This window comes from Leptonychotes weddellii, chromosome 1, assembly GCF_054177405.1.
Source record: "Leptonychotes weddellii isolate Sample4059 chromosome 1, ASM5417740v2, whole genome shotgun sequence".
Lineage (NCBI taxonomy): Eukaryota > Metazoa > Chordata > Mammalia > Carnivora > Phocidae > Leptonychotes > Leptonychotes weddellii.
This window is the reverse complement of record NC_138369.1, coordinates 24890673-24915384: the sequence shown is the minus strand read 5'-3', so window position 1 is coordinate 24915384 and position 24712 is coordinate 24890673. Positions and strand designations below refer to the sequence as shown.

The window sequence follows — 24712 nt, the reverse complement described above, 5'->3', positions numbered from 1 at the left end:
AAAAAAAAAAAAAACTTATTAATATATATGCTTATGTGCCAGTAATATAATGGAAAATACTACGCTATAGGATAGTAAGTTTCTCACACCCTCCAAAGGGGTTCACCTTAGAAAGAGCCCACGCCATGTACCTTAGAGAACCAAAACACTTTTTTTTCTAATCTTCCACAATACACATCCTTTACAGGGAGTGTGTTCCTTGAAGATATTTCTGGTGAGGAAGGTTTAGCTCAAGTAATGGCTTTGCATGAGAGTTTAAGGATGAAGTATGAGATTTTAAAAAGAACGACATCATGGCTTTTCAAGGGGAAAATTGAAACGTTATTTCAAGTCCCCAGATAATAAGATCAATAGACAACTTCCCAGTGGAGGCATTTGCCTTTGACTAACTAAAGCAACAGTCTCTGCAGTTTGCCTCAAGAGGCCACCCCACAGTTTAATCGTCCTCACTGTTAGGTTTTTTGTCCTCATCTATAGGTTAAAATTCTTTGTTAAATTTCAACATGGTAACCACAAGCTGCTCTCCCAAATAATCGACCTCTCTCAATGTTTTGCACCCACCAAAACCCCTTGATCAGTAACTGTTCATTCATGAACCTCCTACCAGTTACTTACAAGGTGCCTTTCAAATCACTATTGCTTTGAAAACACACACAAAAAAAGTAATAGGAAACAATCTCCACCCACAAGATGCTTAAAATGGGCTGCCAGGGAAAGTGTGACAAACTGAAAAGAGACAGAATGCCAAAATGAATGGATCAATTTCCCCTTTATTCATAAACAATCATGTGAAAAATGGATATTGAGCACTTACCATGTGACAAGCACTATAACAAGATTAGGAATAGAGCAACAAATACGTCAGATACAGCCTTACCCTAGTATAGAGACTTAAAAATCTTTCAACATCACCATATTTATTGTAGTTTTATCTCCAAACGATCAAGCCATTTAATATCCTTTTTAAGTCACACAAATAATATAGTTCCAGAAACCAGGGTTGCCAGATTTAGCAAATAAAATACAGATGACCAGTTAAAATCTGAACCTCAGATAAAGGACAAATAATTTTTAGTGTAAAGTATGTCCTATACTTAGGGGCGTTTGGATGGCTCAGTTGTTGGGCACCTGCCTTCAGCTTGGGTCATGATCCCAGAGTCCTGGGATCGAGCCCCGCATCGGGCTCCCTGCTCTGCGGGAAGCCTGCTTCTCCCTCTCCCACTCCTCCTGTTTGTGTTCCCTCTCTCGCTGTGTCTCTCCCTGTCGAATAAATAAATAAAATCTTTAAAAAAAAAAAAAGGATGTCCTATATTTCATCTGGCAAACCTAACGTATTGTTTGGCCAGTGTTATTAGGTTGCAAAATAAATATGAAATACAGATTTCTGCACCAGGGCTCTCATAGTTAATAACTTCAGGCAAATTACCACATAGCATTTCTCATCTTTGTATGTGGAAATGTGAAACACGACATGATAGTTGTTGTGAATGGCACCCCACGGCTGAACAACAACAAAAAAAAATGGAAGACCTAACTAAAATTTTGTTTTATGAGGTTGCAGTTTCTGGTTTTATTTGATAAGTGCAGTTAGAAGAAACAATGCAGTGTTGAACAGGGGGAAGGGATAAATAAGTCTGTCTCTGAGTATGCTATCACACCCTGTCCTGCATTTAATCCAAAAAAGTCAAGGTTAGAAATCTGTCCCTCCAAACATCTATCAATACTATGTGCATCCATCACTCAGTAGCAGTACACTTTCTTACTGTTTCTACAGAGAACGCCACACTCTTGAAAGGCAGTGGATTAACTCCAACATGCACATGCATACCTCATAAACACACTCATACATTCTCTCACCAGCCTGGTGAGCAGCATTCCTGGGCTCAGATCTTCAATCTTGACCTTAGTAAGTACCAGAAATATCCCCAAGGCAGGATGGTCCAAATCTATCTTCACTGCACGTGGCTCTTGTATTCCATAGCCAGAGAGGCAAAATTCTGAGGGCCCACATTTAAGCAACCCAATGTATATTTAGCATGCTCAGGGCGCTAATATGCTGCAGCAGAGTTGTCTTCTGCTACAGTGAAACTTGTTTCCTTTTCGTCCTGATGACACATCCAGTAAATGTCCCAAACTCCCTCACTGCAATATAGGAGAGGACAAAAGAAATCATATAACTCAGTGGAATGTGGCAGAAGTCAAGTGCACCACTTCTAGGCCTGAGCCATAATATGCTCTCAAGCTTGATGGGGATGCAGAGCTACAAGATAGAAGGAGCCTGGGTCTGTGCATGACAACCTAGACCTGCATTCCTAACTGTACATGAGTTAAAAGCAAACTTTGAACCACTGAGATTTGAGAACCCATTATAACCACTAGCATTATTAATACATGCCCAAGCCTTTGCACTGCAAACAGAAATCCAAAATATATTTAATGAAATGAAATTTAATGAAATCTCTCCATAATTCTGTCACTCCGGCCTGAATTAGAACACTTCTCTACTTTAGAGGGAAAAAAATCTCTTTTATCTCAGTTTCATATTGACTCATTCTGCAAAAAAAATCCAGTTTTGCTACACACGTCAATTTAAATTTTCATCAGTCATGTTACCACCATTTGGAAGTTAAATCTACAGTTCTTCTGGAACAAGAATCACCAGAAAGAATTTGCAAGAAGGAAAATAAATATCAAGGATTTGCATTATAAGAAAAAACACTACATTGTGGTACTGCCAAAAATAGATAAATAAAATATACATGCAGTGCCTAAAAACAGACCCATGTACAAATGGAAAATAAGAGAGATATAAAGAATATAGGCTAGTACCTACCCTCAGAGAAACTTTGGAGACAACTCACAGGGGAAATTAACTAAAATGTTTAGGTGAAGAAGCTAAAATGCTGATTGGACTGGTATGTAAGGTATCTTAATAATTTTGGCAGTTCCCAAATTCTTCAGTCCTTCCCAAATGCAAGAGGTATATCCCTGAGGCAATCTTCCTCCACTTTTTATTACTGTACCAGAAATATTTACTTTATTGGCAGGATTCCATTGACTAGTAAAGATTTTTCCTTTAAAACTCGAAATCTTAGCTCAAATCCTTCCCTAACAGTGCTAAACTGAAATACATTATTAGCTGATGCCAACACCTGATACTCAAGGTACTCTAGCAGAAAATCTCTTTAAAAAATTGAATGTTTCTGGGCGCCTGGGTGGCTCAGTTGGTTAAGCGACTGCCTTCGGCTCAGGTCATGATCCTGGAGTCCCGGGATCGAGTCCCGCATCGGGCTCCCTGTTCGGCGGGGAGTCTGCTTCTCCCTCTGATCCTCCTCCTCTCATGCTCTCTGTCTCCCATTCTCTCTCTCAGATAAATAAATAAAAAAATCTTTAAAAAAAAGAGAAAAAAAAAAATTGAATGTTTCTGTAAAAAAATAAAATTCTCCAAGTTATCAATTCCATTCACTTAGAATGCTGCAAAACTCAGGCAAAGTAAAATAACATTGTGGTTTATGTCCATGTCATAGATCAGTTAGGGAATTTATATTTACAGCTACTAAGGAATACCGTTCCAAACCCTCCTTTCAGGCATAACTTCAAAGATGAAGGGAGGAGGTCTAACTACCTCTCATTTTCATTTTAAATCAACTTATGTGATGTACAATTTATATAAAATAAAATCCACTCATTGTCAAGTGTACAATTTGACTATTTAACAAAATAATTATATAACCAGCACCACAATCAAGTTACAGAACATTTCCATAACCCCAGCATGAATCCTCATGCCCCTTGTAGTCAATTTTCTACCTGTAGACAACACATCTGATTTTCATCATTAGAGTTTCATCTCTTCTAGAATTCTGTAGAGCTGGAATCATACATGCCATCATCTTCTACGTCTGGCTTGAGATTCATCCATGTTGTTGCATGTATTCGTGGTACATTTCTTTCTACATTTCTTCCTGAGTTGAATCCCTATATGGATGTACCACATATTGTTGATCTACTCACCAGCTGATGGGACATTTGAGTTGCTTCCTGTTTCAGGGTACAAGTTTTTGGTGGACCTCACTGCTTTGATTACTGTAGCTTTACAGAAAGTCTTGAAATCAGTTAGTTTCAGTCCTCCAGCTCTTCTTTTTCAGATTACGTTTAACTATAGCCTGTGTATTTCCAATAAATTTGAGAATCAGGTTGCCAGTTTCTATAAAAAGGCATGGTGGTTTCTTTTACTGAGTCTGCCTAGAATCTATATGTCAATTTCTAGCCATAATCGTAAGAGACTCCAACGCGAGGGTTCCCCGGCTAGCCTGTCTTCCATCTCACACCTCTGTCCACCCTGATAATGTGCATTTAGACAGGGCTCCTAAACCACCAGGCTGGTGTAGAGTAAGGGTAGTTCTGGGCATCCCAGAAGGCTAGATCCTTCTCTTTCAGTTCTCACTGCTGGTCCAAGCCTTCTACAGGACTCCTGCATCTTCCCGTCTACACAGCCTTTGCCTTTAACTTAGGTGGCAGCCCACACTCCCTCCTTGGTTCCACCAAAAACACTTGATTCACCCCCCAACTGCACCTCAGGAAGCTCCCTTAGGCTCTAGGTTCTCTGCCTCCATCACCTCGGAATATCTTCTCAGGGAGATCATGCCACCTACCTCAGTCTTACACTGAGGCAGTGAGCAGGACTACAAGGTCCTACCACAGTGAGCCCCCTTGACCATGTGGCATATCCATTTGTGGTCCTTTGTTCACCCAATTACCTGTAACCGAGCAAATTCACCAATCCACAGCATTCTCTTTGTCCTTTACCTTTAGTTAATTTCAATTTGTAAAATACCAGTGGATGGAATACCTAATTGTTCTGTTTTGGTGCCATTTCCTAGGCAGGAAAACATTTCTCAGGGGCAACAGGGTGGGGGAAGGAGGACTATGTTTAATCACACCTTCTTTGACTTGACAGTCAAGGATTCAATAAAAAGGTTTAAAAGGAGTCCACCTTGTACCTCTGGTTAGTTCAATGCCCCATTAGTCCGAATAATGACTTTATACCCACAGGACAAAGATTTTTTTCCTCCTTTTAAAAGAAAAAAAAAACCTCACAAAACTAAAATCAGTGTAAAGAAAGCAATAGGCTCGTAATTTCTCCACCTGGAGTGTGCACTAAAAGTTCTCACTTTAATTCATGTCTTTTCAACAGCCATCTGAGTTGGAAAGCCAAGTAAACGGTATTCCCCCCCTCACTATGACTATCTTTACATATAAAACACCTCTTTAGCATTTTTTTGGTTTAACTTCTGTAACAGTCACAATGTATGAGCTGATACTTTTTTATTTTTTTCCATTTGTGATGTACTTGGCAAAATAATCAACGGATGGATAAAAGGTATTATGGGAAAACAACAGAGATACCTATCTGAAAGTAACTGTGTCTTGTATATTCGTTTAGTTACATTATTGTCTGTCTCAACACTAATCCTCCCTCCTCCAATGAAATAAAACACATTCTCTGTCCCATTCACCCATACCCAAAAAGTGTCTCCCCAGGATTAGGCACTCAAGGACTCTTTGATGAATAAAAGAATATGTATCCCATGCTTAAATCAACATGACCAAAGCAAAAAATAGTTGCACAATTCACACTTTGACATCATTTATAATAAACCCCAAATCGTCCTCATTACATGCTTATTAACTGTTTATTAAATCACTTAGTTTAAGAGATGAAAGCCTATTTTTTTTGTTGCCTTACAACAATACGATACATACTCCCAAATCGTTAATTCAATATGTAAGGCATTCACTTTTTAGATAATTTGAACTTACAACCCTCAATATTCAAACTTCAAAGATTCAGTAACTGGAAGAATACAGATCAAAATAGTTTCTGGATATTTAGAAAGAGAATTCACAAAGAATGTTCTTAAGAAAGTTAATTATATTTAGTCAAAAATTAAAAGCAACCTAAATGACTACAACAAAATCATATCAATTAAGACACAATCACAGGGGCACCTGAGTGGCTCAGTCGTTAGGCGTCTGCCTTCAGCTCAGGTCATGATCCCGGGGTCCTGGGATCGAGCCCCACATCGGGCTCCTTGCTCAGCGGGAAGCCTGCTTCTCCCTCTCCCACTCCCCCTGCTTGTGTTCCCTCTCTCGCTGTCTCTCTCTCTGTCAAAAAACAAATAAAATCTTTAAAAAAAAAAAAAAAAAAAGACACAATCACACAAATTTCCATGGGTTAGCCATTGTAAGTCCCGAGACCTTACTACTAGTGGGGAATGCTTATGATACCCAGGGAAAAATGCAGGCACACATCTAAATATATATATATGCATATAAATTGTTAAGTGTATATATAAATATATGTGCACTATATTCCCTAAATTCTAAGACTCCGTGAATTCTGAAATACACAGTCATTTTAATAGCAGCTTTTTGGGAGGAAAAAGAAATAGCACCACATAAAATACACATGGCTCTAAGATGCATTAGGATTACAAAATAAACCAAATGTGTGAGGAGGGTGAGTTTTATTATGAAGAAAATGCTGTGTATAGGTAGGGGTACGAGGGTGGGAGCTGAGAGAGTACCCAGCCAGAGAACAGCACTGGAATAAAACCCACAAAATGTCAAAAGTGATTCTTTTTCCTTAATGTAATTAATTGTTATTTTTACTTCTCCAAGTTTTTCTTTATTTTCTAGCTTCTCTATATTGAGCACACATTGCCTCTATAATTTTAAAAATAAACTTCATCAAAAGATATTTTTACACCCTTTTTTTCAAACCAGAAAGTCATGTTGCTAGGTAAAGTCGTGTTAGACAAATTCCTATCTATCCCTTTTAAGCCCCAACTCTGTCAAGCTCGGTTTCATACATCTCTGGCCGAAGCTCTTGGAGCTGGTGCATCCCCGACATTCCCCTCTTCTGGCAGCTGGAGAATATTTACTGTTTTCTGTTGGTTTATTTTTGCATTTATCTTCCTGGCTGACCTGGGTCTTCCAGGAGCTGGAAGACATAGTTTTAAAGACACAGAACATTCTCATGTCCACCATTGTCTGTGCACTTGAAATAACTTCCATTCTCCAGAGGCCAAACTCCAGATCTATCTAACAGTAAATGCAGTTCGGGTGTCATCAACTCAAGAGATATTTGATGGAGTGAATGAATCAAATAAGCTTTTTCTGCCACCAATAAAAATGATAATTTCCTGTGAAACAAACATCCTTAGTTCTTTCCTCAGTGACGTTGCTTACTACAATTCAGCTTTTTTAAACCCATCAATGAAAGTTATTTATTATCTTACAGGAGATTTACCCTGTTGGATTTAGGTTTGCTTACAACATTAAAAATTCTCTGGTAGTTACATATACATCAGAAACCTGCATACTGCTCTCAATCCTTATGGAATTCCTAAAGCACTTGGTTCCCAGATATTTTAATTAATATGTGCTAACTTCACACTATTGGTCACTTAAAGACCAGCCCATTAAGCATGAACAGCATAGATTTTTATATAGTTCCCTTTTTAAATGCAATCTCTCAGAATTCTGGAAACAAAGACACTAATAACATGCTATCAATTTTATTTACAGAAACACGAGACAAGAACTAATTCTAAATGACAGTTTTAGCAGGAGAAAGCAAATGAAAAAGAAAAAAAAAAAAAAGCTCAGGGAGAACAGTAAGATATACTCCTTATCTCACTTTTTGACCAGTCATTTGAAAACGAAGGTTATGGTGTTACTGAAGTAAAACTTAGTCGACGATTTTTTTAAAAAGTTTTTCCAACTTGGTATTTGGTTCAAAAGGTTCAGTCCACACCAGCAAACTGAAGTACATCACTTAACTTAAGGGATCATCTTTACTTAAGGGATGTGTGTGGCCCTTAACTGCTATGAAGAGTTTTAAAGGAAAAGCCTGGTTTCGATCACCACGAGGGCCAGAATAACACAACCCAGGCACTTGTTGTCTCATGGAAGGCCAGGCCTACAAAGCAGTTAAACTGACTGAATCAAGAACATCGAAAACTCAAGGCCATGCTAAAACTTACGATGAGGTTAAATCTGGCAAAGTTATTTTCTAATTAAATCTAAAAGGGGTCTTACAAAGAAAAAAAAGTAAATATACCTTGGTGGCCTTAATTTACAGTCAGGCTGAACCTCTAGAATTAATCATTTAATACAAAGAACAAGTCTTCTTCAATTGATCTGAGGTAGGCCACCCAACAGCATAACCTTTCCAAGTTAACTGCTTCTCACATACTAAGTTGAAGACAATAGTTGTAGTACCTTTACCAGAGGTTGTGGCTTTCTGGCCTCTTGGCCCAGATCCCTCCCATTTACCACATCTGCAATTTCAGGCCAGTCATTTACCCTTGCCTGGTGTTGTGGACTGAATTGTGTCCCCTCCAAAATCTGTGTGTTGAAGGCCTAATGCCTAAAATGATGGTATTCGGAGACAAGGGATTTAAAGAGGTAATTAAGAATAAATGAGGTCATATGGGCAGAGCCCTAATCCAGTAGGACTGGTGTCCCTATAAGAGGACACACAGAGGCAAGAACACAGGAGGACACAGCGAGTCGATGGCAGTCAGCAAGCCAAGGAGAGAGGCTTCAGGAGAAACCAAACCTGCCCACCCCTTGATCTTAGACTTCCAACTCCCCTAACTATGAGAAAGTAAAATCTGTTTTTCAAGCCAACCAGTCTGTGCTATGTGGATATGTCAGCCCCAGCATGCTAATGCACCTAGCTGCTGTTCCTTCAACCTATTTTTGATAGTCCCTCAAAATCAAACCCTGAAAGCATCTCCTCGTTGAAAACTAAAAAGACATGACGCAAGATGCGTGGAAGATATTAAGAGCACAGTAAATAGCAGCTGCTATACTTCGTATCATTATTCCTAAATGAAGCTGGCAGGCAGGAGAGATGAAAACATAGTGGCCTGTTCTAGAATTGAGCCTACCACCCTTGCATACCAACACCAGACCCCAGAACATTATACCTGCAAACCACATTCACTTCAACCGTTTATGTCCCAGCACTTACTATGTGCTATGTACTCAGAAAACATGGTAGAAGCTAAGGGATGCCCAGACCAGAGAGGATGAAACAGACAAGACGTACATACTCTAATAAAGGCATATACAAAGAGCAAGGGCTTGGAAAGAAGAAAAGAGACTGGGAAGGTCTCACTCACAAATGGTTCCCAGCCACAGCTTTAAGAACAATGCCTGAAAATACCCAAAGAGCCATGAACGTGCAGTGGGGCCTGGGTATCTGTATTTTCATCAAATGCTCCACAGGAATCCTGATAGAGAGCCAGGTTTGAGAACCACTGATACAGACTTCAAGATGCCAACAGGTCAGACCATCAAAGACTTGAATGGTTGCAATGACATGATCCAACTGAGAAAGACAATTGACTCCATGGTGGAACACTAGAGTCAGGAAGGGCTGACCAGCAGTAGATGTAATAACCTAAACCCTTTCTTCCACGAGAACCCTGAGGTAGAGTCATAGGAATACAACCACCATAAGCTCAACAGCTGCCTATCTCTGCCAATGCAAAAGAGACCTAGAAAGTACCAAACTTGACAGCATAATTCTGAATACAAGTGTAAATAATCTTGGGGAGCTTGGGTGGCTCAGTCAGGCGTCTGCCTTCGTTCGGCTCAGGTCATGATCCCGGGATCCTGGGATTGAGCCCCGCATCAGGCTCCCTGCTCAGCAGGGAGGTCTGCTTTTCTCCCTCTCCCTCTGCTGCTCCCCCTGCTTGTGCTCTCTCTCTCTCTGTCAAATAAATAAAATCTTTTTAAAAAACTAAAAATAAACAATATTTAAATCTTTAATCATAACCTGATATTTATGATGCTGGACTTTAGGTGTATTTCTGTATTTAACTGGATTAAAGATGGAAAAGTACAGTCAAAAGGAATGTCAATGTAAAACAAAGCCCAAAATACAAAAAAATAATAAGCCTAAAAGTTAAGCCTTAACACTGGCTTGGAATGACAATCTGAAATAAAATCCAAGTGTCTAAGCACTGAGCCCTAGATTCCCGCTATGTCCATTCTGAAAAACTTTCAGGATGAGAAACCAAAAATCAGCATCACACACCAGAACCAGATTTTTAAATAATTTAAGCTCAACAGTAAAGAAAGTTCTGTACTATAAACTGCACCCCCTACCAGGGAGAATTATTTGAGAGAAAGAAACTTCTTAAGGTCAAAAAGAAGTAATTATGAACAAACTTGACAATAAAAATATTCCAGATGATTCCAAGACCAATTTTTATCAAAGCTCATTCCAACTATTATAACCACAGGAGATTTGTGTGTGTGTGTGTGTGTGTGTGTGTGTGTGTGTGTGTGTGAAGAAATGACTTGAGAGAAGAAATATGTCAAAAGCAGAGGCTATAATAAACAATCTCCTTTCAAGGCAAATGTCTTTTTTGACAAACAAGCTAAAAGAAAGAATATAAGAATAAACTATCTGTAATGTTTATTTGCCAAAAAAATAAAAAATATCTGCAGAAGTCCTAAAGCTGACCTTCACTTCATTAATCATATGAAGCCACTGCACAGCATTTTAATTGAAGCAGTAATGTAGATAGGAAATAAAGAAAACCCATAGCCTTGTGGATAATAATACCTAACACTTAGAGCTCTCCTTCTATAAATGTGCTTCCATGGAAGACACTTCAACACTGAAGGAATGAGGAATCGGGGAGAAAAGGCAGGGGATAAAGGGACACACTGGATCCACAGGTTCGGTACAAGTTTGCAAGCACTCTCTCTCTGAGGTGTAGGATACCCGGAAAAACCATCTCGAGCATAAAATCTAAATTCCTGAAATAAACTAGATTAAACCAGGAAAAGCTGGTAACAATCTCTTGTGATTTCTTTTGCTTGTTTTTAAGAAGAGTTGCTCTATTAAAAGTATGCATGCTTAATCTTGATAGATGGAGCAAACTGCCCTGCAAAATGATGGGTATTAAGGTATATGCCCTATAGAATATTTAGGGACTTGTGTGGAATTTATTTAAAACTTTCAATCAAGAGACTCTACCTACATCTCAGCCAATTCCACTCCATCTGTCCAATAAAAAGAAGCAGGAAAATAAAGATAAGAATACCAATGCTCTTGTCCCAGGGAATTAATCTGAGTTCCAGTTTTGTTAGCTGTAAAATGAAGATAACAATATCCCACCACCCCCCCCAAAACCTGCCGTAGGAGCACTGGAAAAATAGGCAACATAAGGTGAAGTGAGGGTCTGATACCCTGAAGACAGCATACCAGGTGGTTAACAGTGCCAGGAAGCCTGAGTTCAAGTCCAGACCAGTCTCTAACCAGCTGTGTGAGCCTGTGCCAAATGCGTCACCTCTCTAGGCCTCAAGATTCCCGCCAAAAATGAGATTATCACAATACCCTACCTCAGAGGATTGTTAGGAGAATCAAATGAGTTAGTACAGGCAAAGGATTTTGAGCAGTGCCTGGCACATATAACATTTGGGGGAAAAAACGATAGTCATTATTTTAAGCAGCAAATTCAATATTCCAAACCCTATTTCCAAATCCAATAATTTTGAAAGTGGAGCTTCTATCACCATGTCAAAACTAAAAGCACAGCTGTGGAGAGACTACGCCTGCTACAGCTACATGGAAATGTGAATTCATCTGCATGGAGTTGTGCATGCAAAGCACCTCCTTCTTGTTAGGCTGAACAACATGATTACACTTATTCTGCCAGATATAATTTCTTGATTGACTTTTTCTGGGATATTTTATAAGATACAAATATATAAATCAATGTATAAATGAAAATTCTTCATCTGGAACTACTTTGTAAAATATTAAATGGTTTTTTTGAAACAAATATGCCACCTAGAATAGTTATAAACAATTAAGATGTGAATGTATCCTCTTTTCTCTCTCAATAAGTAATTCTTTTGGTTTTCTTGTCTGAAGCATTTAGAAAACTTTCACCACCATCAATATCCATCATAGATATAGATATAGATATAGATATAGATATAGATATAGATATAGATATAGATATGAATGCTCAGGTGTACGTATACGTACATATACATACTGTTTGAACCAACAATTCCTATTAAAAACTTAGCTCCTTTTCTCAATGGGAGAAAAAAGATTCAAAAATATCATCACCCATAAAAGAGATAAGTCAAAAAATACCCCAAATTTGGTAGCACTTTGTCTTGGTTTCCATGACCACTGGCATTATGCCAACTCATCCATTCCTGAAATTCCCAAGTCATTAATGGGGGAAACACGTACACATGGAGCAATCGGGTTAGCATAGTAAAGGATAACAGATAGATGGAGCTATGGGAGAGAATGATGGCTTGGGTCCAATTCCACTCTCACCTGTGTTGAGCATCAAGCAAGGGGAGTGATATGGGGAGAAAACCAGGGTCACCTAAAATAAAATTTAAAAAGGTTCATTCTGTTCACAATATATTTATAATAGGTAAAAATGATCCAATAGTTCCAAGCAAGTTATAGGAGTTAAAATTGCTCACTTAACTGCTTTGCTTTTTAGCAGCTTATTCCTTCTCTTCAGCATCAGTGGGTATTTGTTCTCTCATGAAATCTGTGACACAGATGTTTATATTCATTATTAATATGTTTCAACGAAAGGGTTGGCAATTATTAGCTAGGAATATTCCGAGCTATGTGCCGACTGAACCCTCCACAGAAGTATCATAGATATACACATGGTATTACCTCAGCTTTTAGTACAGGAACACAAGAAATATAATTTGTAGCTAAATGCCCATCACGTTCCTGACTTGCTTCCTGACTTGAAAATACTGGACTATGTAAGGTAAGGCTTCCTACGTTTGAACCAGAATGTTTGCTACTCATTCTCTTTAGGTCCTAAAACTGAAAGAAAGCCACTATATAAAATTAAGCACAAATTTCACTTTGGCTCCACAGATCATGATGTGCTGTTAGCTCCTGATGAAAAGCACCACCACCAGTTTCAAGCCATGTAGTCAAAGATGAAGAGAAAATTGTCAACATATCTATCAAGGATCAGCAAACCTAGAGAGACCCTAAAGTCGGCTTTCCATCATTTAAAACACACACACACACACACGCATGCATTTAATATTAACATATATGTTTTCTTTTCGGGTTTATGGTTGGAATAAAATCATGAAACTAGATTAAACATTACCAACCTCGAAGGCAATAGCATTATGAGAGAGTTACAGCTCACAACGTACAATTCTCCAAAGCATAGCAGCCTCAAAATTCACACAGTGACGTTTCCAAAAATATGGCAATTCTGCTTGGCTGCACAGGTTTCCAGAACGGGCAGCATTCCCAGGGTTAGGCCAGATGACATCACAGCATTTCTCAGAGCCGGCTTTTAAATGCATTTTTAAGTGAAAAAATCTGACCAGCTTTTGGCGTAAATCTAACTTTTAGGGACAAATATGGTGTGCAGCCGAAGTGCCAGCCATATGCCGCAGGATTAGAATCGTCCTGTGCAAAGGGTTTTGTCTGCTTTTCTGTAAGACAGGCACCACGGGGAGGCTACAAGAACCTCAAGGCATTAACCAAAATAAATCAAAGGAAAGGGTCTTCCCTAGCTACATGCTAAACCGACAGAACCAAACACACCACGAGCAAGACAACTTTTTACTCCACATTCAGGAGCATGAGAGGCTGGCTAATTAAGTGATTTTCTGGACCGCAGGCCTCTCACTTGAAGGATGGTAGAAATGTTCGATGGGGAGAAAAAAAAGGAAGCTCTGCCGTACAGAAACAGAACAACAAAACCTTGCAAGAGTCATCAATGTTGGAAATACACTTTTCCTGTGGATTAGTACCTTCTCCCTGACAACACGGTCAAGTGATTTGATTCAAGGTCTAGAAGAGTCGAATCTGAGAGAGAGATGGAGAGAGAAGGGGAGGAAGAAAGAGGCAGCAGGGAGGGTCAGACGATTGAAGTAGTTAACCCACAAAGGCTTTCCTTTGGAATGATCCTTTAAGCCGGAGTATTTCCCTGGTGGTGTCGTTTAAGGCAGTGATCGGCTAAGTGAGGCATGATGAATAGCCCTCCAGCCCGCACCAGCGGCGACACAGGCCCGTTTGGCTCTGACCACGGAAACAGAAAGGTCATTCATTACCCAATGTGAACAAACAGAGTGCACGTTTGTGATAAATAACGGTCATTATTGAACTACAATGCTCTCTGGGAATTCCTCAACACTTCCTTGACATTAATGTACTATTCATGGAGGGCTCAGCGAGGCGCTCTCAATATTATTTAGTGCTTCATGTTTTATGTGGGATACCACAGAGACATTTACTTCTCCTTTGTTGGGATACATGTATCTGATCAAATACCAAGTATCTTTTATTCTCATGCTGCCTACAGGTCTGTTCTTTCTTGCTCAAATGTGTGTGCACGCAAACACACACACACACACACACACAGCATGTGCAAAGGATGTGTATCTGTAACAAAGCAAGCAGATACTAACCAAACTTAAACCTGTAAATATTGGACAAATGGTCTAGGCTTTGACCTCTTCTGAGTAGAGGCACATAGTTAACTATACTATACCTATGACCTATGAGAAAAAAAAGGAAATATAAAAGATATTGGCCCAAAGAGAGCCCTCAGGGAAATGAAAACCACAGCTCACCTCTTCTCTCATAATCTTTGCCACCGTGCCTTCACACAAGCTGCTGTCATGGTAGGCAAGACTTGTCACTCTCACCCACACACACCCGGAAGTCTTCACCAAGCCAACTCCCGCTGGCTCAAGTCCAATACCACCCTATCTGAAGCCTTTCCAACACATCCCACCCCAACCATGCACGCTTAGTCACTCTCTCCTCGGGGTTCACACAGTAGCCCTTGAGAGGCTAGATGAAGCACCGGTTGGGAAGCATGGCAATTATCAGCCACAGGTCCCCCTGCTTTTGCTCACTCACTGTTGGTGGTGGGCACGTGCCAGCACCGTGCACATGCAGGGGTCAGGCCATGTACAAAACAGACCTTGTCTACCTTGTCCCAGTCCAGTTGCATTCTCCCCATGGAGCAGCAAGGCCTTAGGACTTCTTCATTTGCACATTTCCAGATGCTGCTGGCTATGTCGAATACATTGGAGCAATACAACACATGTGTTGCTATATTAAAGGATGGACAGATGGATAGACAGAGATTAAATACCTTTCCAACTGTGGCATCCAGGTTTGATTACTGCATATGGCAAAGTGACTTACCCCTTTGTAAGCCCAGGATTTTAAACTTTAAAAATGTGAATGACGATTATTTTGTTTCATAGGAATGCTTGGAATATAAAATCCATGTGACACGATTTGATATAGTAAGAAGAAAGGGCATGTAGAAGAATAAAATCACACACTCAACTACAAAAATGTAGCAATGACTCAGTACTAACAGCAAAACAAAAACTAATTATTATATATGGAACAAAAGCAGATAATGCATAATTGACTTGATCCTTAAATCAACTAGGATTTAAGGAAAAATAGATGATAATGGTAAAAACAGTACCTAATATTTCCAAATAAATGGAGACTAAGTATCTCTCTTCAAGTAGTACACATGAGGTAATGTGCTATCTCATTATCTCTTAATATAGATACTTTTAAGTTACTATATAATGAGCACAGCAGGTACTCTCTCTTGAAACAATCCTACGAAGTAGATAATATCTCCTTAGGCCTCTAAACTCGCTATATAGGGATGCCTTGGTGGCTCAGTGAGTTAAGCATCTGCCTTCGGCTCAGGTCATGATTCCACGGTCCTGGGATCGAGCCCCATCTTAGGCTCCCTGCTCAGCAGGGAGTCTGCTTTTACCTCTCCCTCTGCCTCTCCCCCCCTTATGCTCTCTCTTTCTCTCTCTCAAATAAATAAATAAAATCTTTTTTAAAAAACTAGCTATATAAAGATAGGACTACCAGTGACAATCTATATTTTAGAATAGAAGACCTTGTATTTTATCCACTTGATGTTAATATTTATATCATTTTGATGATTATATAATCTCTTTCTCTCTCTCAAATAAATAAATAAAATCTTTTTTTAAAAAACTAACTATATAAAGATAGGACTACCAGTGACAATCTGTATTTTAGAATAGAAGACCTTGTATTTAATCCACTTGATGTTAATATTTATATCATTTTGATGATTATATAATCTATTTCCGGGGAACAGATAGATGATTGATAGAAAGAGGAATATCGATCCTTCTAGACAGATATATGCATATATATAAATATATATATACATATGTACATACAAACATACGTTAAGTACACACATATACACATAAATCTGTCAAGAAACTACGCCTACAGCCAGGGACATTTCCATGTACCGAAGGGCAAATCAAGGATGTCACAGGGTGCCAAGAAGCCACAGGAAGAATGTTTACAGTGGTTGGATGGCACCCAAAAGATGTATGCCCTTCGATCCATGAGTGAACCTTGTCCCTCCAGATTCTGTCCTCCTCCCATATGAGGTGGGCTGTTATGGTGGGGTGTGGAGCGAGGAGATGAAGCCCAACTAGGAACAAAGTGTGAAAAGATCACAGCGGGAACCAGGAAGCAAAACGTGTATTAAATTACATTAGGGACTAAAAAAACAGAAGTCTTATTTTTACCCCATATTTCTCATGGTAAATTAGGTTATGCTCCAGAAACAAACAGTCCTCCAAAATGGAAATTTCAAACAACAAGACGTTTTCTTGCTCATGCTGCAAATGTACCCTCTAGGAGATGAGGTTCATCCTCCTCACTCAGGCACCCAAGCTGAGAAGCTCCACCCTCACACTTCCCTGACTTTGGAGGCCAGAAAAGGGTACACAGCAAAGCGTGAACTCACTCTTAAGGCTTCCACCTAAAGAGAACACTACTCCCACCCGCTCACATCCCAGATGCCTGGTCCAAGTCTAAGGGCCACCCTCAACTTGGCAGGGCAGAGTCATGCTACCGTCTACCTAGAGGCACAGAGTTAAAAAATTTTCTTTGAAGTGCAGTCATTACTACTTGTCACCAAATGATTTCAGGACAGGTTAGGTTTGGCCACCCTAGGACCAATTAAAAACAATAAAATAGAACTTGGCCTTTTCAGAAAATTTTATATTTGAGCATTGAGTGTAAGGGACTTTAGACCAATAGTACTTAACAGATGGACCACAGAGGAGTCACTCATCTTTGCTTACCAAAAAAAAAAAAAAAAAAAAGGTGATACAGAGTGGTGGAATAAACAAGTGGAAGGGTAAGAAGCAAGTACTTTTACCATCATAAAAAAGGCTACTTAACTCCAGGCTGTTACTAACAAAACATTAAACATCCACCCATTCTTACATTTTTAACAAGTTAGCGGCCACCCAAAGTAGAAAGGAGGAAAACTGTATAAACATCAGATTTGTAAGTTCTGAAAGATGTGGAGAAATGGACTAAGTGACCCCAAGATTACTGTCAAAAACTTTTGTGGGGGTGGGAGGGTCAGGTGAAAGGACACGTGCATTTCCCATGATCCCCAGTGACCTGCATTAATCACCAATACCCTCCATGTCATTATCATGTCAGATCTACTTAGCATCACTGCCCATTAGTCTCCTGGCGCCTCCCTGATTTGAATGTATTTGCATTGATATTCACCATATGCAACACACCATGGGGGAGAAGGGTCCCTTTGACAGAAAAGGGATGAATGCTTTTAGTCATACAGAATAACTCTCCAGGAGAGAAACAAAGGAAGAGGCTTCTGCAGGCCATGCCATCCAAAAACCACACTCACCGATTAAAAAAAAAAAAATTAAAATTTTCAGAAAAGATTTTTATCCTCTCAAAACTATAGAGCTGGGGCGCCTGGGTGGCTCAGTCGTTGAGCATCTGCCTTCGGCTCAGGTCATGATCCCAGGGTCCTGGGATCGAGCCCCACATCGGGCTCCCTGCTCGGCGGGAAGCCTGCTTCTCCCTCTCCCACTCCCCCTGCTTGTGTTCCCTCTCTCGCTGTGTCTCTCTCTGTCAAATAAATAAATAAAATCTTTAAAAAAAAAAAAACTATAGAGCTAGTTGTTAATGAGAATACTGGCCAAGGAATTTTGAGCACTCTCTGTACCATTCACATTGCTAAATAATTTAGATGAATTATTTCTATGAATCTTACAAAACCGTTACTATTATCTTCATTTTATTAACAAGACCACGGAATTAGCAATAATAGGACTAACCTCAAATCTGGTCTCACTCCCAACTTTGTGAAATTTAAGTTACCACATAATATTATCTCTTATTTAAAAAATATTTTTAACTGTAATAGATGTTATAAAGTCACCAAGTCAATACATATGGAATACTAAAATATCCACATTTCCCCTTTGTATATTCTGGTCTTTACTATATCTATAGATCATAATCAGAAGCAAACTCATCTCTTAAATGACCTCCAGTACCCGCTTACATTTTTGTATAGTTGTTCTATCGATTCCATGTTCAATATGACCAGTCATCTACATGAAGCATATAATTTACTGGGCTTCAAAATAAAACCTGGGAAGACAGTTAGCCCACTCACCGGGTTTCTCTTAACTGGTGATCCCTAAAAGTGTTGAGACACATTGATGTGTAATGTATTCACGTTCTGCCAAATAACCCAGAAAGTCTCTGCAGACCATGTAAATATTGGTGGTAAGCTTTGTGCTGCATCTTCAATGTGCTGATCCTTCTCACAAGGGTTAGAAGGCAATCTCTGCTCTCTACTCTGGAATGTCTCCCGTAGCCTTGCTATTCTACCTCTCTGGGCCACACCTCATGAAAGCAACTAGATGTCAAGCCCAGTTCCTCCACTATCAGAGGCTTCACCTTAAGTGGGTTGTTAAACCTAAGGAAGCCAGTTGGACCTTGCATGGGTTATGAACATGAGAAGCAGCATAGTAGAAAGAGAAATCACAATTTTACTTAAGCTGCACACTGAGACCAAAAATTCTCACAGTGGAATGAACTTGCTACATCTTCCCTGCTTCAAAGGGAGTCATCTTCAATGGAAATTTTGGTTTGCTTCTATATAACTACCCTATCTGAACAGCCTGGTCGTAGAAGGCTCTATGGGCTTTGTGGGATGAAAGATGCTTGCTGTCTTCGGAAGTATAATCTTACCAGCCAAGGAAGCAAACAAATGAAAATTCAGCCTGGCTTCCCAGGCAGAATGAACATGTTCATCTATAAATATGACAAGTATTTTCTACAGAAAATTCCAGAAATACTTAAAAATAACTCAACAGGAATATTTTAGTCTGGCTTGTGAAACTATTTAAGGTCTCTGACCCAAATCTCACAGTGTCAACTAATTTTTCAGAACCATTAAAAAACATATATGTGTATATCAAATCACCACAATGTACACTTTCAATATCTTACAATTTTATGTCAATTCTACCCCAATAAAGCAGCAATTTTTAAAATAAAGATTTTTTAAAACACTGAAAAAGATCATCTGTAAATCAGGTAAATTCAAGAATTAAAGATATTTTTCCATTGTCCTACTTTATTCACTCCTAATTGCATTGTGAATCCATGTGACTTTTATCTCCATGAAGAATAGGGTTTTGGGGGAAGGGGTGGTTCTATTTTGTAGCACCTTAACATCTAATCTGCGAGATAAAACCTACCTGCAAGTTAAAATCTATCCTATTTTAATTGCACAGATTTCTTACATCAAAAATGCATAGCAGTTAAGTTCTACTTACTCCTTTGCATTAAATAATGATTTCACTAATTAATAACCCTTGTGCAACTGGTTCGTTAACTCTAGCTCCATCAATCTCTTAAGGCAACCAAACTTTCAGGAGCAAAGAGCACAAAATGGGATAAGGTGGATGGTGGAAGATATTCAACCTGAGGGAATCAAATGCCTCAAGAACTCCTGAGTGGGAAATGTAACACAAAGAGTATCACAGGAATATTGACCCTTGAGAATGGTCACTCCCTTGTTCTTCTTTCTCCCTGTGAAGAGAAACACATGGAAGGTATTCTCAAACACTCTCAGCCACGTAAAGGATCTAAAACAAATACTGCCGGGGCGCCTGGGTGGCTCCATCTTTGGACGTCTGCCTTCTGCTCAGGTCATGATCCCAGAGTCCTGGGATCGAGCCCCGCATCGGGCTCCCTGCTCAGTGGGAAGCCTGCTTCTCCCTTTCCCACTCCTCCCGCTTGTGTTCCTGCTCTCACTGTCTCTCTCTCTCTCTGTCAAATAAACAAATAAAATCTTTAAAAATAAATAAATAAATAAATAATAAAACAAATATTGCCTTCCCCATGTCCCTTTGGGGGAAGGTCTGAGAACACAGTCAGAGGAAATTCTCCTCTGGCTGGAAGAGTCAAGATTGCTACACCACAGACCAGCAACTATTTTAGCACCAAAAATACCCTATTAATGGCCATTTTCACATTGGAAAATTCCTCATTGCTTAAACTGGAAAGAAAATCTCTGGGCTATTAGAATTTTTATAAATATAACACTCTCAGGGATGTAGCTTCTTTCCTTCAAGTGCCTGATTTATTTTTCTTGTCTATTTGGTTTTTCCAGACAGGAAGGATCCCTGGGAGAAGAGAAAAGATTTTTTTTTCTTTCCTTTTCTACAGAAGGTCACTGTTCTATATTCATTAGCAGAGCTGGCTATGAGTGCTTCCATTGGTGAATTATTGCAAATAAAGTTCAGGGACAACATTAACATGTGGCTCCTCATTAATGGAAAAGTTAAGTCTAAAGTCAGGGACGAGAAAAAAAATTTCTCTAGACATCAAGCCAACATTCCCAACAGACCAGGATTATTTTCAGGCTGCCTTTTATCTTTTCCGATTATCACGTGAAACTCAACCATTACTTCCTTCATACTTGGGAATGTGGGTGGAAAGTGAAGAGGTGAACAATAAGAAACAGGCAAGGAAGTCAAAGAAACAGTACTGAAAAGACAAGAACGTTGCCTTAGAGAAGCTATTCTAAAAACAAACTCACTGAACAGAGTCGTCATGTTTCCCAGTCAGTAAACAGAGATTCTTTTCTTGGCTCTGCCATTGATTGAAACATAAGTGCTGAGGGAAGTTACTTAACCTGTCTGGGGTACAGTTACCTAATCCCTGAGAGAAGGAGTGAGACACATTACTGCGATGTGTGGGGAGGCAGTTAAATTATGGGGTCACGGCCCCACACTGACTGGCTAGGCCAGCCCAGTGCAAGGCTTCTGTCTACTCATCTATAAAATGGAAATAGTGTACCTCAAAAAGGTGCCCGGACATCCGGTGGGGTAATGCTACAAAAGCGCTTACCATGCTTCCTGGGAGAATGTTCTCTACCCTTACAATCATGGGTATGATCGTCACTTACTTGTTATTCATATACATAGCTCACCACTCATCACACCCTACTGTCCATACCACTTTAACCTTTCTGTCTCTTTCCTCTTCTTATGCCTCTATTTTGTACCCTTAGGGTCCATCCTCCCAACTTTCCCTCTTTGGCTTTTGACCCCTAACAAGTCACTTACCATGTAAACCTTGGTTTTCTGGCATTCAAAATTGAAAGGAAGACGATGTACCATAAAGGATTCAATAATGTAAAACAATGCAAAACTTCTCAGGTTTTCTATCAACCTGAGGAGAGCCTATAAAATGTGAACTAACGGAGAACAGATATGATTTTGTTAATATTAGTGAAAAAGGTAAGACTCTTAAAGTTGAGAAGTACCTGTCAATAGCCGGAGTAAACCTATATTGAGATGAATACTATAACAGAAAGACAAAGTCAGTAAGAAACACAGCCTTTAAAAGTTCTAAGGAAAGCAGCATTTGAAAGGCTTGGTGTACAAAAAGAAATAAGCCCGTAACAGTTCACAGTGAATCCCCCCCCCAAAAAAAAACCAACAACACCCCATGTCTTATAAAGGTGTTAGAGGTAACAAGTCAAGTTCTCCAAGGGGCCAGGAACACCAGGAAATCTCACTCGCATAGGATTTTCCACTACCCTAACAGAGGAAGTGCGAAAAGGGAACCCCTGAAGGTGAATACTGTAGCTGTTACTTGAACAATCCCCCACGACCAGGAGCCTCAATTTACTCAACAGCAAAACACGCTCTTTCCATTTTGATGACCACCGTGATTCCACACCAATAATTACTGCTTGATCACCTATCGCCAAGAGGACAAAAGGAACACAAGACTGAGAAATAAAAAAAGGTGCCTTCTATGGTGATGGTTAACTTTATGTGTCAACTTGACTGCCCAAACATTTGGCAGAACATTATTTCCCGGTGTGTCTGCAAAGGTGTTTCTAAATAAGATTATAAATCAGTAGACTGAGTAAAGCAGAGGGCCCTCCCCACAGTGAGCATCAGTCAATCTGTTCAGAGGGTCTGACTAGAACCACAAGGCTGAGGAATAAAAAGTCCAGCTGTGCCTGGTCGGCTTAGGCCTTCTGACTCAGGACTCATACCACTGGCTCTCCTGGGTCTCATGGGACTTTTCAGCCTCCATAATCACATGAGCCCATTCAATAGAACAAATCTCTATTTTTATTTGCTTGGCTTGTTTTACTTTGGTTTATTTATATCCTACCAGTTCTGTTCTCTGGAGAACTCTAATACATCTACTAAAATCTTAAGTTATCCAGCATCCCATGTTCACTAATTGGTCATTCAAACCTTTTTTATTTATTCTATTTTTTTATTAGTGATAAAAATCAGGGGCGCCTGGGTGGCTCAGTCACTTAAACGCCTGCCTTCGGCTCAGGTCATGATCCCGAGGTCCTAGATGAGTCCAGTGTTGGGCTCCCTGCTCAGCGGGGAGTCTGCTTCTCCCTCTCCCGCTGTCCCCTCCCCCCTGCTCATGCTCTCTCTTTCCCTCTCTCTCTCAAATAAGTAAATAAAACCTTTTTTAATTAAAAAATAAAAGCATAAAACACAAAATATGAATTGCTAATTCCTAAAAATCCAATATTCACATCTTCCCAATTACATTACCATTTTTTCTATTTTACAGTGTGTTCGTTTGATTCAGGATCCAAAAACTGTCCATACATTAAGATAAATCAATGTATTCCTAAATCTATGGGTTCCCCTTTTTTGTACTGTAAAGTTTCCCATGGTCTGGATTTTGCCAGTTTTGCTCTTTTACATCCCCGTGGTGTGATTTAACATGTTACCCTATTTATCTTCTGTAAGTTTAGAGATAGACCTAGAAGCTTGATCAAACTAAAGCCCCATATCTCTTTGGCAGAACTTCTTAGGTAGTGTTGCACACACCCATAAAGAAAGTACATAATGTCTAGGAGTCTCCTTATCTGTAATGCACTCAATATATTATGCCCCAGATCCATAAATGGATTCAGGGTGGTCAAACTAGATCACCACTGGTGCAATCTTCCCTGAACCCACTGGACACTGAAATCATGATGATCTCAAAGGCAGAACTGTGGCTTTATTACCTGAAATACTTCTATAAAGAGAAAGATCCTACATCAACCATTTAGTTACTTACTTGGATGTATATCATCAATACTTGACGTTTTAAGCTTCTCTGAAGCTTATTCTCTACTAAATTCTCCAGGAAGAACTCCCAGGAATAATATTCCCTGATTTCTAGCACAATCGCAATAATTTGTCTCCTGGTTTATATTTGAAGATCAGTTTGGCTGGTTATAAATTTCATGGCTCACATTTTTTTTTCACGATTATCTTAAATATGATACTCCACTGTTTTTTTGGCATAAAATATTGCTGTCAAAAAAAAGTCTCATGAGAATCTAATTTTCTTTCCCTTACAGGAATAAAGTTTTTTGTCCTGGATGTTCAAAGGTTTTTTTCCTTTCATTAAGGACCGTACTTTTACTATACTATACATCTCAGTAATGATCTGAGATGATTTTATGAGGAACAAAGTGGCCTTTTCAACAGTTAGCTAAAAGGAGTCTTCTTTCAATAAAGTTTTCTTATTCTTTTCTTAATTCTTTGTTTAACTCCAGTTTCCTTGTATGGGACTCCTCTTACACATATTTGGTTATCTTTTAGATAGCATCTATACAACTTCACCTGAAATCTTTTTCATTCCCATACTTTTTGCTCATTAAAAGGTTCCACCTCCTCTGCTTGCATCTAAGCATTAACAATTGCATTCACTTGCTCTTGCATTTTTTCTAGTTACTCTTAATTTCCAAAACTATCATTTCTGCTTTTTCCTGAATTCTGCCATCTTTCCTTTCAAATCTTTTTTTTTTAAGATTTTATTTATTTATTTGACAGAGAGAGACAGCGAGAGAGGGAACACAAGCAGGGGGAGTGGGAGAGGGAGAAGCAGGCTTCCCGCAGAGCAGGGAGCCCGATGCGGGGCTCAATCCCAGGACCCCAGGATCACGACCTGAGCCGAAGGCAGATGCCCAACGACTGAGCCACCCAGATGCCCCTCCTTTCAAATCTTCATTTCCTTATACTGATGTATAAGGAAGGCTCTTTCATACCCCCATCATGTTCTTAATATTTTTGTCTCATTTTTTTAAAATTTTATTTTATTATGTTATGTTAATCACCATACATTACATCATTAGTTTTTGATGTAGTGTTCCATGATTCATTGTTTGTGTATAACATCCAGGGCTCCATTCAATATGTGCCCTCTTTAATACCCAACACCAGGCTA

General features: G+C 39.4%; 1 protein-coding gene and 1 long non-coding RNA gene across 5 annotated transcripts in view; both read right to left on the bottom strand.

Annotated features, from left to right (window-relative positions):
• The window catches only part of PTPRG (protein tyrosine phosphatase receptor type G), a 700100-nt gene that overhangs the window by 433380 nt on the left and 242008 nt on the right, over positions 1-24712 (bottom strand). The window lies entirely within an intron of this gene.
• Positions 1780-18956, bottom strand: LOC145721597 (uncharacterized). Its single transcript, XR_014145386.1, has 2 exons — positions 12547-18956; positions 1780-2138 (listed from the first exon to the last, which is right to left on the bottom strand). It is a non-coding gene; the product is annotated as an uncharacterized LOC145721597 (long non-coding RNA).